Here is a 15,164-nt window from a genome sequence, read left to right on the forward strand (position 1 = left end):
AAAACTTGCAAACAGAGTGAAGGTCATAGGAAAACACACTCAGTTGCCAAATTAGAGACTTTTCCAACTCCTCTCCGGCTATTTTTCAAAAAAGTGACGAGCGACTTGAATTCTGGCCAAGAAACAGACAACATGAGCAGAATCATTCCGAAATTGTATTCCAAATCGCAAGAAAGAGTCTCATGGAAGGCAATCGTGGAGTCAATCGCGCAGATCATTGCCAAACACGCAGTGTCGATTTATACGTTGCAAAAGCAAGGATTTACCGACACGGTGGAAACCTTTGAGGTGAGGTATGTGCTTCCAAGCCGCAATTATTTTGCAGAGGTCACCTTGCCTCACCCGTACAGTTTAACACGGGAGGAGAATGCAAGAACTGGAGGGGGTGCAGTGCGACTCAATTCAATTTGTTTGCCATTCAAATTGTTCACCATTTCAAATCGTAATTTAAAGTTTATTCGTACTTACGAGTTTGAACAAAGGGGAAAAATGAAGAGGAAAAGAGGAAAGATTTATTTTCGTATTATTTTTGTGAGCAGAAATCAGAACTTCTTTTGAATTATGCCATTGTTATATGCTTATTCTAAAAAAAAATGGGAAAAATTGATGAAGGTTTTTCTTATATTCACCATGCACATTGACGACTGCACTCCGGTGGAAGCTTGCCCATATTTGGAAGTGGTTGCTTAGTGGCATACAAGGAAGTAGCATGGATGATTTTCCCTCTGGTTTGTCTCTTGCTGTTAGCAGTCGAAAATCATTCCACCAACCACTCTCCTATTGGATGCGCTGTCTGAAGTGACAGTGACGCCGTTCCAGAGATGAACATTTTTCAACTCCAGGCGCCGCGACGGCAAACGCCCACCGTGCCCACAACGCAACATTATGTTCCGTCGTCAAGCCCTTGCAGCATGTACAAAATGAATGGGTTTGTCAAATTAGTGAGAAAAGGTGCAAGTCAGAAGTCTGATTTTTGTAAAAAAAAAAAAAAAAAATTCTTTTAGGGCCCTATTGTCCAGCCCTACTTTGTACATTCACATGATATTTGCTTCGAACCATGAACCTCAGAACTGTGAGGCAGACCTTCTCACCACTAGTTCACCTTGCTGCTGTATTTAGTAAGTAATATAGGAAATATTGCCACAACAGCAACGGCCACAAATGTTACAAATCTGCCATTACTGTTATGACTGTGACGTGCTGCTGAGACTAGAAATTTAAATTATCCTCATGAGTATGTTAAGTGTCCTTATGTCCCTTGAAATGTGCTACATAAATTTAAGCTGTTATTATTACTAGAAATCTTTCAGCATTTACACAAAAACGATAAAATAGGCCCATTTTCAAATGAGTCTGTCGGGTTGAAAAATGACGTTGTCATGTATAGAAACAGCCAAAATGAAACTTTAACCACAGTCTTGTTTTAATTAAAAAACGCCCCCTCAAGAGATCCTGGACATTTCTAGCAGTGATAGCGCACCAGCTTGTGTTTTACTACAACACCATCAATCAGACACCCTACTTGCTGCTGAATCACCTACGCTGGTGCTTATTTGCTTTCTGACCGCAGGAGAGCAGCAGCTGCTTCGCACACAGCACAGATCTGCAAAATCCATCAGGGGGGCGAGAGGGGAAAACATTACCGAGGGGGCAAAATGTGAGTGCGAGCACGTCTCGCGCATAAATGATAGTAAATAATGTAACTGAAAGCTGCGATTTAAGAACTCTGTCAACACAATCACTAACACTGCGATTCCATTTATGTATTGTGTTTGTCTGAGAGGCGCAGCAAAGAAATGTTTTATTCATGCCTAAAGAGCAGAATTATAGAATTATGTGTGGGGGAGTTCTCAGTGATGACCATAAAGATCCATATTTGAGTTGACTCTAATGATGCTTCATTATCCTCTGGTGGTGGTGTTTTAAAAAAAAAAAGACAAAGAAAAATGGAACAGCACCCCCACAATCCCCCAAAAGTAGTTTTAGTAATACCAGTTTAGAATTATGGTTCGGATTATTAACTAGACCTCCCAAACATCTGATTGTAATAAGATTTAAAAAAATCTTAATCTTAATCCATATCTTAAACAAAATGCAAAGATCTTTTGGCCCACTCGAGATTTTCTTCGCCTATGACTTGGAAGCTAGGCTGAGAGAAGATGTGCCATTGTTAAGCAATGGCTTGAGTCTGGTCTCCGGAATACGCAGAAGAGCTGTATTGTAATTTTGCAGCTTCAGGGGTAGGATTTGAGATGTAACGGAGGCTGGACGCCACCTATGTGAGAGGGAATAACTGAAAGCCAGGATCGGGCTGTGAAGTTTAACAGCTAACACTCACTTTTACCTGTGTGGAAAGCAATTCTCCAACAAGTCTGGCTCAGACGTCGGTGTATCTAATTGCGGGCTGCGATGTTGTTATACAATATTCAACTTCGCTCAGTTCTATGTTAAAGAAAATAAAGGCCTAATGGCTCTGATCTGTGAAGGCATTTTCTCAATAGACTATCTTGTGCTGATTTGTTTAGTTTTTTGTATATGTTCAATAAAGATGCCCCCCACCCCTAAAAAAGGGTTAGGGTCTTTGTTTTCTTTATGGCAGGTGTCTTCGGACAAAAGTTAAATATATTCATACAAAAATGAAATAATAAACGTAAACATAAACAAACATCAAATATTGTCATCTTTGGTGGCTCTGTGACATTTTGTGTTTAAAAAAACAACATTGCAGACATTTAAAGCCTCTACGGTTGTTTTGTCATGACCACCACCACTGTTCAACTAAACCGGGAGGACGTGCTTAGACCCATTTTGCAGAATCCGGACGAATGTTTTCATACACAACGTTCTCTTTGTTTCATGTTTAGTTTGAGACTAAACCTCAACTGTGAGTGGCATTAAAAAGCTTAAAGCCTCTTTTTTTTTTGAAGATTTATTTTCAGTATTTATCAAACTGCTGCTTATTGTGAAGTGAGTTCTGATTGTAAGTCGGGTAACTCGTATCTAAAGGTACCACTGTAGTCGTAAAATTCCAGTGTCGACAAGCAGTGTGAAAGGGGCTGCACCGCTGTTCACTTCCCCTCGTGGCTCCATTTTGTGTCAACTGGAGCCTAGAAGGCAGCCATTGCATCGCCCTAACGATGTATTTATCTTTTGTTCATACTCAAGTTCTTTAGCTATATACAGTATGAGTGTGTGTGTGTGTGTGGGGGGGGGGGGGTTCCATTTTTTTCAGGAGAGATCTTGTCACTTTGTGCAATTCACACTGCATCCATCCTCACCCCTTCAGACATGGTGTGTATAACAAAGAATGAATGTACAGTAGTTTGTGGCAGTAGCAGATGGCTTTGTGTGTGTGTGTGTGTGTGTGTGTGTGTGTGTGTGTGTGTGTGTGTGCGTGTGCAGTACGTGTGTGTCAGATTGCTGCTCTCCCGTGTGACATGGTTCTAATCTGGTTAAAGCAGGCCTCACAAGCATCTTTTCACTGTGGAAGCACTGGAAGGGCATCGCTCTTTAGCTCCCAATGTGTGTGCAGTCTGGCAGGGTAATAAAAGAGCAATGATTGTCTTGGCAGCCCACCGACACCCAGAGGACCCGGCGGTGGCGCACATCTTGAGTAAAAGCTTTGCTTGACCTTCTATTTGATTTCTTTGTTGTATGTTTTGATCATCATATGGGGGTCGGTACAGAATTTTCACAAAACCTTGTACAGGTTTGACATGTGAGCCCAGGAAGAATACCACCATGCTTGAGCACATTTGACATGACTATGCAATTTATTCACAATTTAAACTGGTTCCCAGGGGTCATAATAAACTGTCTTTGACATTCTTTTGTCAAAATACACAGAGGACAAAGGATTACATCAGCACTCTTAGCATCCACTTGTCACAATCTGTTTGAAATTACTCCAGTTCAGTCTCATACAAATGCTGTATATGGCTTTTGTTTTGACTACGGGCGGCTAGGGACTTTTGCGACTATTTGTCAAAAAAGCAACTTGCCACAAATCTAACGACTTTTTGTGGTGTTATAGAAGACTTTTGAGACTCCCTCGGGTGTAGGTATACTCTTCCGTGTCCAGACTGCAAATGACTGTCGTTTGTGCGAAGCCACCACTGGCTGATTTAACAAAATCCTAACCCCCCCACAACCCCTGCCCCCAATACAGCGAGCGCCTAGAAAGATTCGATTACATTTTCACGCTTGGAGGCACCACTTCGTCACCAAGCCACGGAATTACACTTTGTCAATTAGTGTCGTTGTGTAGCACAGGACAAACACAAATTCTGAACACGCCAAAGTTGACAACTTTGGTGAACATTCGCGTATGTGCTTGTTATCAGAAGGGGAAAAAAATCCAGTGTGAAAGCTACAGCCATATCCTGGCTTTGCTGGATTTTGTGTAAAAGACAGAGGCGAAAATACAGGATCCGTCTGGCAGGATGCCTTTTTACTGCGTGAAAGCAATATCCAGGCTTTGCTGGGTTAGGTTGTTCGACACAGGCAAATAAATGCTTAATCTACCTTATCTGTTATAGCTCTGATGCACCAATATTGTATGATCTCACTATGACAGATAGATAGTAGATAACTTGCTTGACTGATTTGTCTCATCCTGTTTTGCCTTCTCATCTTGGCCCAGATTGTCAGACAAACACCATTCCCGACTGCCTCGCAGAGCGTCAAGGACGGAGACCAGCCTTGAGTCACAGCACAATCAGGTGCACAGCGCTTGAGCCGTGTACTTTTGACAGATGTCGGCTGATTTGAAACGGCGCTCCGGGTAGGCGGCGTGTACATGCAAATCTCCGCCACAACCGGAAAGACGAGATAACGACAAAGGGCGTTGAAATTTACACAAAACTGCTGAGCCGAGGCAGGATTTACTGTGGTTAGATAACAAACCAAAAAAAGCATACCAGACATAGCTAGGTTGTGAGATATAAATCAATAAATCACTATACCTGACAGTTGATTACACTTACTATGAAGAGTATGTGTCATGTGACATACAGTAACTTCCGAAGTGACTGCACCACAATACAATTCAAAATGGCGCAATAGTATTAGTACATGGAATTGCACTACAATTTGACTAATCAGCATTAACCCTGCTGTTATGTTTTTTAAAAAAATTAAAAAAATAAAAATAAATAAATAAAAAAGTTAACACTTGTTATGTTGACAGGTCAAATTGACCCAGGGGAAAACATGTTAACCCTCCCAATATGTTTGCGGGTCAAAATGGCCTAAGTTAAAAACAATGGTTAATCCTGCTGCTACGGTCGTGACACAAATTGACCCATTAAAATTTTTTTAAATGTGTTAATCTTCCTTTCTTTTGACACTTGCATGACAAGGGAAAGAGTTAAAGACCGACTGTTTATTGCTTTTAACATCAAATCATCACATTTGAGTTAAGTTGCCAGAGAAACGGAACTCTGTCGTAAACCAAAAACCCCTTGCACTAATGTTCCTCAACTTTCTTTGCACTTGAGAGAGTCGCGAGAACTGACAACAGGTCAGCATATCAATATTAAAGTAAGAGCAACACAAATATAGCACAGGCTGAGACATGGTGCTTGAAGGCGGTCATTAAAAACGTCAAGAACCATCTCAGTCTGGCCTGATTTATTACTATTCTGAAGTGAGAGAGGTTTGCTTGGCTGCCACAAAATAAAATAATGCATCACAGGCTGGATTTACGCTGCATGGGTCAAGTGACACAAAAATTCATCTTTTTTTGCTCTCAAGTGACACACTTAAGATTATGCGTCATGGGCCGTGTAAATAGAAAAAACAATCAGATACCTTCAGATGGAAATCAGGCCTCTTCCAAATGTAGCTAAAAATCAGATATGTATCAGATAAGTGCCAGACGGAATGCAAGGTCAACGCATAAATCAGATCTAGTGCATCAATGCCAGCTTGATGTGGACCTATTGATTATGTCATATACACACCTGCATCTGCCCAAAAAAAAACGCTGTAAAGCTTAACTTCAGCAAAGCCATTGCCACAGTACTGAAATAGCGCTATTAAAAAATAAATAAATAAATAATATCACCACTGGCCTTCTCATTGCAGCTGACACCAGTTCACTTTATATCCTCACCCTCCTTTTGACACCATCCCACACAACACCCTCCTTGATAGACTCTTCTCCATCGGCCTCGCCCACACCGCCCTAGACTTGTTCCACTCACACCTCAAAGACTGCACTCAGTCCATCCAGCTAAAGGCATTTTCATCCAATTCCTACCCAATCACTTCAGGTGTGCCCCAGAGCTCTGTCCTAGGCCCCCTGCTTTTCATAATTTACCTATTCCACCTTGATACCATTTTCCATAAATTCAATATTTTCTTTTATTTCTTCGCGGAGGACACACAGCTATACCTCTCCTGTAAACCTAACATTTAACTTCCTCCCTCTACCCTCACATCTTGCTTATCAGAAATTAATCCCTAGTTCACCTTCAACTTCATAAACTAAACAGACAAAACCAAGGTTCTGCTTGTTGGCGCGAAATCGACATTATCCAAAGTTGACATTTTCTCTATCCCAGTTGATCGTACCTTAAGTTTCCCTTAGGTTAAGAGTCTGGGTGTCATCCTCGACAGCACAACATTCTGCTATTTACTATCAATAACATAACCCTGTCATCTTACTTCTACCTGCGCTACATCAACTGACTACATCCCTTCCTCACCCATGGTTTGTATTTAAGCATAACGGCTTTTGTTAATTGTTGAGCCCAAATTGTGATCTGTGTTGCTTCTAAAGTGACATTTTGCAGATGGAATCAACACTTTTTCCATGAACTAAAATGCAGTTGTCCGTATGTTGTACAGATAAAACTGTGTTGTTGGTCATTTCATGCATCTCTGTGACAGTTCCGTTGTAATTGTTTTTTTCTACATTATTTTGCACCTGTTTGTTGTGCATTTAATGCTAGCTTGCCGTTCAGTGCAGCTGCCATTCTTTTTTACAATAACAGTCACGTAACAGCTGTGTGAGCTGCATTCAGGTACTTTGTAAACAAAAGTGAATGTGTTTATTTCTTTCTGTACATTATTAAAACATATTACTAGGGGAATTAACGTGTGTATCGGAAAGTTTTGGTTAACACACTATATGATCACAGTTTTAATTGTTTGGTTTATTTTGTTTTGTAATATGGGATTTATTCTGTTAGTCTTTTCATGTTGCAATGACAAGTTGTCACCCTAAAAAGTGTTATATTTGAGTGAAATATGGTACGTTCAATTAAGTTCATGTTTTTAAACAATACGCGATAAAAAAACCAAAACATTTTCAACACAATTGCGAGACGTAATGGCATTATCAAGTATCGGTACTCCATATTGGTGAGTACGCAATTGTGAGTACATGTACTCGTCGTTCCGAATTGTTTAATGTGGTCTGTCAATGTAAATAGTCATATCGGATGTGTCACTTGAAATCTACATGGAAATAGACAGTCATACAAATTGGATTTAGACATTAAATCGGAATTAGGCACATGGCTCAACAATGAAAATTCAGCCACAATGATCTCATGAATACAAAATGTAATTCTAGGCTTTCCTCCTACACAACTGTTTTTCTCTTGTGGAACTGCTTCACGTTGACAGCCCAACACTCTCTGAGGCACGTATAACATTAAAAACAAGCCGCTAATTGCTCACAAGCAGCATGCACACTTCCCCAATGCCTGCGGAACGGGAATGACATAATAATACTAAAAGAAAACGCCACCACGTTGGCATTTCAACTTGAGGCAAAAAAAGACACACCAAGCTGACAGTGAGCACACGAAAGTGAGACGTAAATAGGGCCAACACAGATGCAACAAACATTTCACATAAAGAGAGGGCTTTCCATTTTGGAGCGGCACCCAGTTGCAGACAGTTTCAAACCCATGATGAATGACTGGGGAACACTTTTGTATTGTTAACGAGCGGCGGCGAAGCTGCCCGACAACCACTCGTGCCTCGACCGTTATTAATCTTTTAATTGCCGCAGTGAAGTCCAGCCATTATTTGAGGCTCAAGAGTGAAAACTTGAGTAAATTTTCACCGCTGGAAATAATGTAATGCAAATTAAGTTCACGTATATTAACTTTACATGTATTATTAAAATAGAGGTGGGAAATTCAAGTTTGTCAAGTTGACGTTTTTTTAAGAGCTTCTGCAGTTCAAAGTGTTAGTTACACTAACATGGCTGCGAACAGAGAGGAGCTAGTTTACAAAGAGTCACTGTGTTTCACTTTGTCAGCAGAACAACTTTAGAACGCGAGAGAGCTGGAGTAAGTGCAGTAGGGTCAATATCATCGGTGCTTTTCGCACTTGCCCACTTCACCCAAAAACTTGATTTTCTGTTGGACTTCATATTCATTATACTAAGTAGATGTTATGAATATTTGCATTTTATGAGCACATGGTGAAGCTGCACTTTGCAACATCATTCAATTAGCAAGCTGACTATGTACTGCTTGACCAATATATTTCAAATTTCTGAAAGTTTTTTTATATCAGTTGTTATTTACCGATAACAGAGTGGACATGTTAAACTTGACAACATACAACAACACACATATGATGAAAATTACGAAACGCAGGGATATATATTTCCTCTGAAACTACTTCTTAAATAGTTAACTTACGATTCCATTGTAACATGCTGCCAATTCTGTCTTGAGATTGTTGTCACAGCTCTGTCGGGCTAATTATACATTATACGTGCACTCACTGTAGTAGTCTCATCACACTGCACTATTTGCATCTTTTGTTGACCAATACTGGCCACTCATGTGCTTGAGAAGTATCTGCACCATTTGCACAATTGACATTGTTCCAGATTGTCGCAATACTAGTCATTTCAAACTGCTCTAAAATCCTAGAGGACTCTGCATCATTTGGACAGTTGTCCCAAAAATAAAAAATAAAAATAAATAAATAAATTAAAAATAAACTTTTTCTTTTAGAATTGTATCAGCATGACCAACATTACTGGTGAAGTTGCATTGCTCAGTGACTCTCTGTACAGTGTTTTTATTTTTTCTCTCTCTAGAGTGTTTTCTCTCAAATGGCTGTCTGTTGTCATACTAGAGCGGCTTCAACTACTGGAGATTAATTCCTTGTGTGTTTTTGACATACTTGTCAAATCAAGATGATTCTGACACCAAAAGAAATTCATAGTGATATAGTCCAAGTACTACAGTTAAAATGTTAATATATTAATGATCATGTTTACATACGTTTGGACAAAAAGCACATTTTCCAAGAGGAAGCACTAATCAGTAAAGAAAAAAAAAATGTCTATGAAAGTTGATGCAAGTTAATGCCAGGGGGAAATGAAAACTAATAATAATAAATAAATAAATCAAAAACATGTTTGATATCAAGAAAATTTAAGCAAATCCCAGAAGGGAAAAAAGAACAAAAAGCAAAACTTGTTTTGATTAATATCATTGTCATGTAACAGACTGTCATTAAACTTTGATTAAAATCTGAAATAAAATTTTTGCTGCAAAAAAAAAAGACATTTTATTGCAAAATCACATCACTCAGCCTTAGTTTAAAGTAGCAACTATAAAGAGACTGCTGTACAACAAAACTATCCATCCATCCATATTCTGAACATCTTATCCTCACTGGGATCACAGGTAAAATAAGTAAAACATCTCACTCTTTGACGATGCCTAACAGACACTCAAAGGAGAAGGAACAAGAAGCAGTCTGTTGCAGGGATGCACAATTTTGGGGAAAAAAATGACTTATTAATCCTGCGATATATATTGCAGTATGAATAAATACAGGAAAACAAAACATAGATGTGGAAAACCAGCACACATTTCTCTTTCTCCCTTCTGTGATTTATTGTGTGGACAGTTTATAATAGCATCAGTAGCAAAGAAACTATGCTCAGTAGAGCACAGATGCATACTGAGTCATTTGGGTGAAGTCTACCTGCATTTAAACGTACTGTAGTATTGAGCAAGTTAGTAGTCCTGTCTGACTTCATGTTAAAATCATTTATTAGTGGAGCAGATATATCCAGATTTGAGCTAGAAGTGTGATGTGAACATGATACAAACACCAAATTAGGCACAATTGTTTTTCATGATATTCTGAACAATTCAGGAACAGCAGCCATCTTGAAAAGCCAATATGGCTACCATTTTTCAAAACGGACTGTCACCATTCAGCTTGTCACGCAAGACCTCAGCAGACCTGCGAAAGCTCAGTTCAGTGTCAATGGAAAAAAAATTTTTTTTGCAGGCAACGCCTGCGCCCAAGGAAACAAAGTGTTTTGAAAGTGAGCATTTAAGGGTCCCAAAAGTGTCCCATTATATTGTTGTATCGTATCATATGTCTGTATGTTAATATATTGGATCTTATTTCCGATCATATCGCAGTGTATCATACTGTATCATCTTGACAGTTTATCATCACATTGCACTGGATCCTATCATATTGTGTCTTTTATCCAAACAACGGAGTCTATCGCAATGTACAGTACTTTATATGTTAACACAGCTTATCATCACGCATCTTATTTTATTGCATCGTAATAGATCTTAAAAACATAAAATATATATTTTAACTTATCACATTGTATTTTTTCCGAACATGACCTTACAACAGTGATTGCTGAGCACTGTGCCGTGTTATTATATTTATTCGCTGAAAATCATGGATCTTTGTTCATCCATCCAATCATGGATCTTTGTTCATCCATCTATGCCAGTGGCGTATACTGACAGGCAGACGTTATTATTTTAATATATTTCAGGATTTATACTACTTACTATGGTAACATATATTGTATCATATATTATCGCATTTCTGCCCTGCGATTGGCTGGCGACAGTCAGGGTGTACCCCGCCTCTCACCCAAAGATAGCTGTGATAGGCTCCAGCACACCCGCGACTCTCCTGAGGATAAGCGGTACAGAAAATGGACGGATGGATGGGTTATTGCATTTAATCTTACGACAGTATATACTTATTGCATCGCAACTTTATCTTATTGCATCATATCATTGCGTACTGTATCTTTTACCATAGCACAACTTGTTGTATCGCACTATCACTGTGCAGTAGGTATCTTAACATATCATATCTTATTGTATCATAACATACTGCACTGTATCTTAATATATCGTACCGTATTGCATTGTATTGTACTATATCCTTGACCGTATCACACCATACCTTATTGTATCGTATTATTTCTCAACATCTCATATCTTATCTATCAACTGTTAAGTGGTTCTGCAAGATAAATTGACAAAACAGTCACACGCAGACTGTAAACAAAGCAGTTATGTAACCATCAAGGCACACTGTGACCCACTAGCAACACAAATGCTGCTCATAAAACAACCCAGGCCGGTTCACCACGATTGATACCCCCTTGTCGAGAAGACTAGTTGTTCGGTGGAGCCTGATGATTAGGCAACCCCACCGAGGTGCCTCACATTTCGCAACCTGCTTGGCGGGAAGAGGAGAAAGACCCGCCATAATAAATTTGATCGTGCATTGTGAGCGGCGGTGGAACTTCTGTTTTCCGTCTTTCACTGCGCTCGCACTATTCACCTTACCGGTGTACATAACTCCCGATGAAGTAGAGCATGTGTCATGGTTTTAAGAACGACTTTGGAATTTCTCAAGAGAGCAAGTACAGACGTTACAAGACTCAGACATTTCACAAATTTACAGTTAACTAACTAACCCCCATCAAAAACTTCAAGGTGAAAAGGGTCATTTTTTCCAATACATAAGCACATGTATTGCTATTTTTCCATGCTTCTGCCAAATTTGACGTAAACTGGTTGATCCGCAGACATTTTTGGGACGCACCGCTGGCCAGGTCCCTTGTGATGTTACTATGACCCGCCATGATGGATCATATTTTCCATCGTTTCCAATGCTCATTTCACGATTTATATCTCACTATGTATTTTAACAACCTATGGCGTGTGTGTTCATTCTCCGACTCTTAATCCGTTTTTTTCTATGCATGTCTGAGTGCCAAATTAAACCACTCATCACCTGCAAACTCTATTTGGTTCTTGACCATTATTTTGTTCATCGTTATTATATGTTGTCTGTTTCTGTGTTTAAAAAGCTTCACAATGATGCCAACCTTTTGAATATAGGCTAAAGTTTAAGAAAGTCTGAAACGCGGATTCAACCAAAAAGGTCGACCAGAATCTCGAACCCTATTATAAATTGGGGCGTTTTCCCCGGTTTTAACGACTCATAACTTTAATATTTGTCTCAGGAAAATGTGATTTCTATCACTGGAATCGTCTTTTTTACATTAGTGTACATTAAGAGTGGGAGCAAGAAGTGAGAAGAAACAAAACTACTGATGTTGAGATGCAGGAAGAAAGAAGCGACAAGCACCACATCCTCCACACACTTAAGACAGAAACGTCCCATTTTGTGCGACACGCGTCACGTCAAGTTTATTTACATGGCGCCAATTCATAACAAAACGGAAGTTACCTCAAGGCACCTGAGACATTGAGTAGGTCAAGAACCACACACCTCATACTGCACATTATAGATCACCAACGAAAACCCCAAATGAGGGAGCACTTGGCAAAAAAAGCGGGGGGGGGGGGGCTCCAACAGAACCCGGGCGTGTACGTTCATAACTCGCTATGTTGCAAAACGAGAATAAATAAATAAATAAATAAACAAACAAACAAACAAACACACACACAGTGTTGCTTCTTGTTTTTGTTGACAACTCCAGCGACATGTGGACAATGGTGGTGGCGAGGAGGAGGGACACGTTCGAGAGAGTTCCACCAGCGACATGTTTTGTTTTGGAACGCAAGCTAGCCTATGCTAGCTAGCCACTAGGCTAGGATAACTGACGAGGAGGGAAAGGCGAGCAACAGTGGCCTCCGTTAGCCAGCACTAGCGCCCATCCCCCTCCCGTCCAAGCAACAACCCAGCAGCAGCAGCCTTCCCTTTTTCCAGCGCGTCCACCATCTTGAATCTGTGCGCCGTCTTTCCTCCCCCACCCCCCTTTCCCGCCTCACACACAAAAAAAAAGAACGACAAAAACACCGGCCACTCACCATTAACGACCATCCCCGGGTCGAGCGTCACTTCCCGCAGCGACGAATCGATCCCCTTTTTATTATTTGGCGTTATTTTATATTGGCAAAATTGGCCCGTGCGAGCGGAAGGTTGCCTCGTAGAGAAGAGCAGCAATCCTAAACCGCCATCTGGTGGTATTTTCCTCTCTGCGGTGCAGCGGGAGCAGCGCAGCCTCACGCCGGGACGCGGCTGCCCCCTGGCGGACACTCCGCGACGGTCGGGCGTCCGGCTGCTGCGGCGGGCACGCGCCTTGCCGTCGACACTGAGCTCTTGACGTAAACAGGGGCGGGGACGCGCACGCGAGTGGCGGGGCTCAACGCACCCTTCCCCCCTTTCTTTCTCTTTCACCTTCTTTTTTTTTAAATATAACTTTATGCTAATTATCAAGTTAAACAACATCCGGTAGTGACTCATCCTATTTCCATTCGTAAAAAATAAAATTAAAAGCCTCGTGCACGCTGTAAGTAACACTGACGTCGTCATGACGTAATCCTTTCGGACATTATTTTGTCCCATTTTATAGTATTGTTCCATACAGTACGCTACTTAACATGTCGTTTCTTATTGTACCACATCATATTGTGTCATATCTGAACACATCATGGCGTATCTTTTCATAATGAATGTTGTGATGCATCGAATCTTAACATATAGAGTATTGTATAGTACCTTGTCGTATCATATCTTCTCACTAACATGTACTCATTAAATGAATGCAAGTATAACTAATACACATGCAGTATATATAGTCAGCTCTTATGGCATATATATATATATATATATATATATATATATATATATATATATATATATACATACATAGACACACACACACACAACCAATCAAACGTTTGGTACGGTTTCCCATTCAATTTCAATCAGTGAGATGAGAAAGTTTGCCCAAACTTATCGTATCTTATATTATTGTATTGTATGATATAGGAGCCTATCTTACCATATCATATCTTAATTAATCCAACTGTATCATATCGTATTTTAACACAGATTATCATATTGTACCCAACGAAACCCCACATGAAATCTCAATATTTGATTGATATTATTGTAGCACATAATATTGTATTGTATCTTAACACATCAAATCGCATCTTAGATCCTTCCCCGTCTTATCACATTGTGTCGTCTCGTATCATATCTTAACAGCAAATCAAATCGCATCTTATCTTATTGCATTGTATCAGTTTGTACTGTATCTGAACATATCAGATTGTATTTTATCACATTGTACCGTACCGCATCATATCTCAACACCGTTTTTTCAATTTTGTCCAAATCAACTTTCTATTTGGAAAAAAAAAAAAAATAATCATTGTTTTCCCACCCTCACACGTGCAGCCTTATGTGAGTAATGCACGTGCGCATCTATCCCGTTGTGGCTTGTGCCGAGGCTGTAACCATGGCAACATAAGCATCAGCTTTTTAGACGCCGCAATGAGGATAAACGTCTCTGTTCATGTTGATATTTTTATTTTTTTCTGTATTCGATAACGACTGGTTGATTGTTTTTCCGTCAATGAGCCACGCTGCATGACTCGCTTTAAAATAATTTTTTCCAAAACCCAATTAAGGCACGGTACGGTACGGAACGGTTTGTTTGTCTGAAGCGCTTGCTTTTTTTTAATCACTTGAATTAGCACAAAATCATTTGATTTTCACGAAATAGATTGAATTGTTTGAGCGCTTTTTACAGCTTAAAGCCTCAAGGTCAAGATCAAAAGGCAAGGTCACAGCAAGGTCGTACTCACCAAACACAAACAAAACTTTTTTTTCCGTAAATTTATATCTGATTGTCCTCGTATTCTTCACCGTGTTAGCAGTGTTGATACAAATGTCATGAAACGTCAACTCTATAAATATATCGGTTTCGGAGCAATCGGTAATCGCCAAAACCGTCTTGGTGTGACGTCATCGACGGAACCGGAGACCATTTCGCCGCATAGTAGTAGATGTTGCACAGTAACATCAACACAACCACATTCCAAAATGATGTTCAGATGCTAATTTAATACACACACAAA

General features: G+C 39.9%; 1 protein-coding gene across 1 annotated transcript in view; it reads right to left on the minus strand.

The window, feature by feature from the left end:
* Positions 1 to 13,309, minus strand: part of stag1a (STAG1 cohesin complex component a) — a 37,035-nt gene extending 23,726 nt beyond the window's left edge. Inside the window, exon 1 of the mRNA XM_061695571.1 lies at positions 13,104 to 13,309. The gene's annotated coding sequence lies outside the window, so the exon portion shown is untranslated. The remainder of the gene's footprint in view (positions 1 to 13,103) is intronic.
* Between the last annotated feature and the right edge of the window lie 1,855 nt (positions 13,310 to 15,164).

The sequence above is a fragment of the Phycodurus eques genome, chromosome 14, assembly GCF_024500275.1.
Source record: "Phycodurus eques isolate BA_2022a chromosome 14, UOR_Pequ_1.1, whole genome shotgun sequence".
Lineage (NCBI taxonomy): Eukaryota > Metazoa > Chordata > Actinopteri > Syngnathiformes > Syngnathidae > Phycodurus > Phycodurus eques.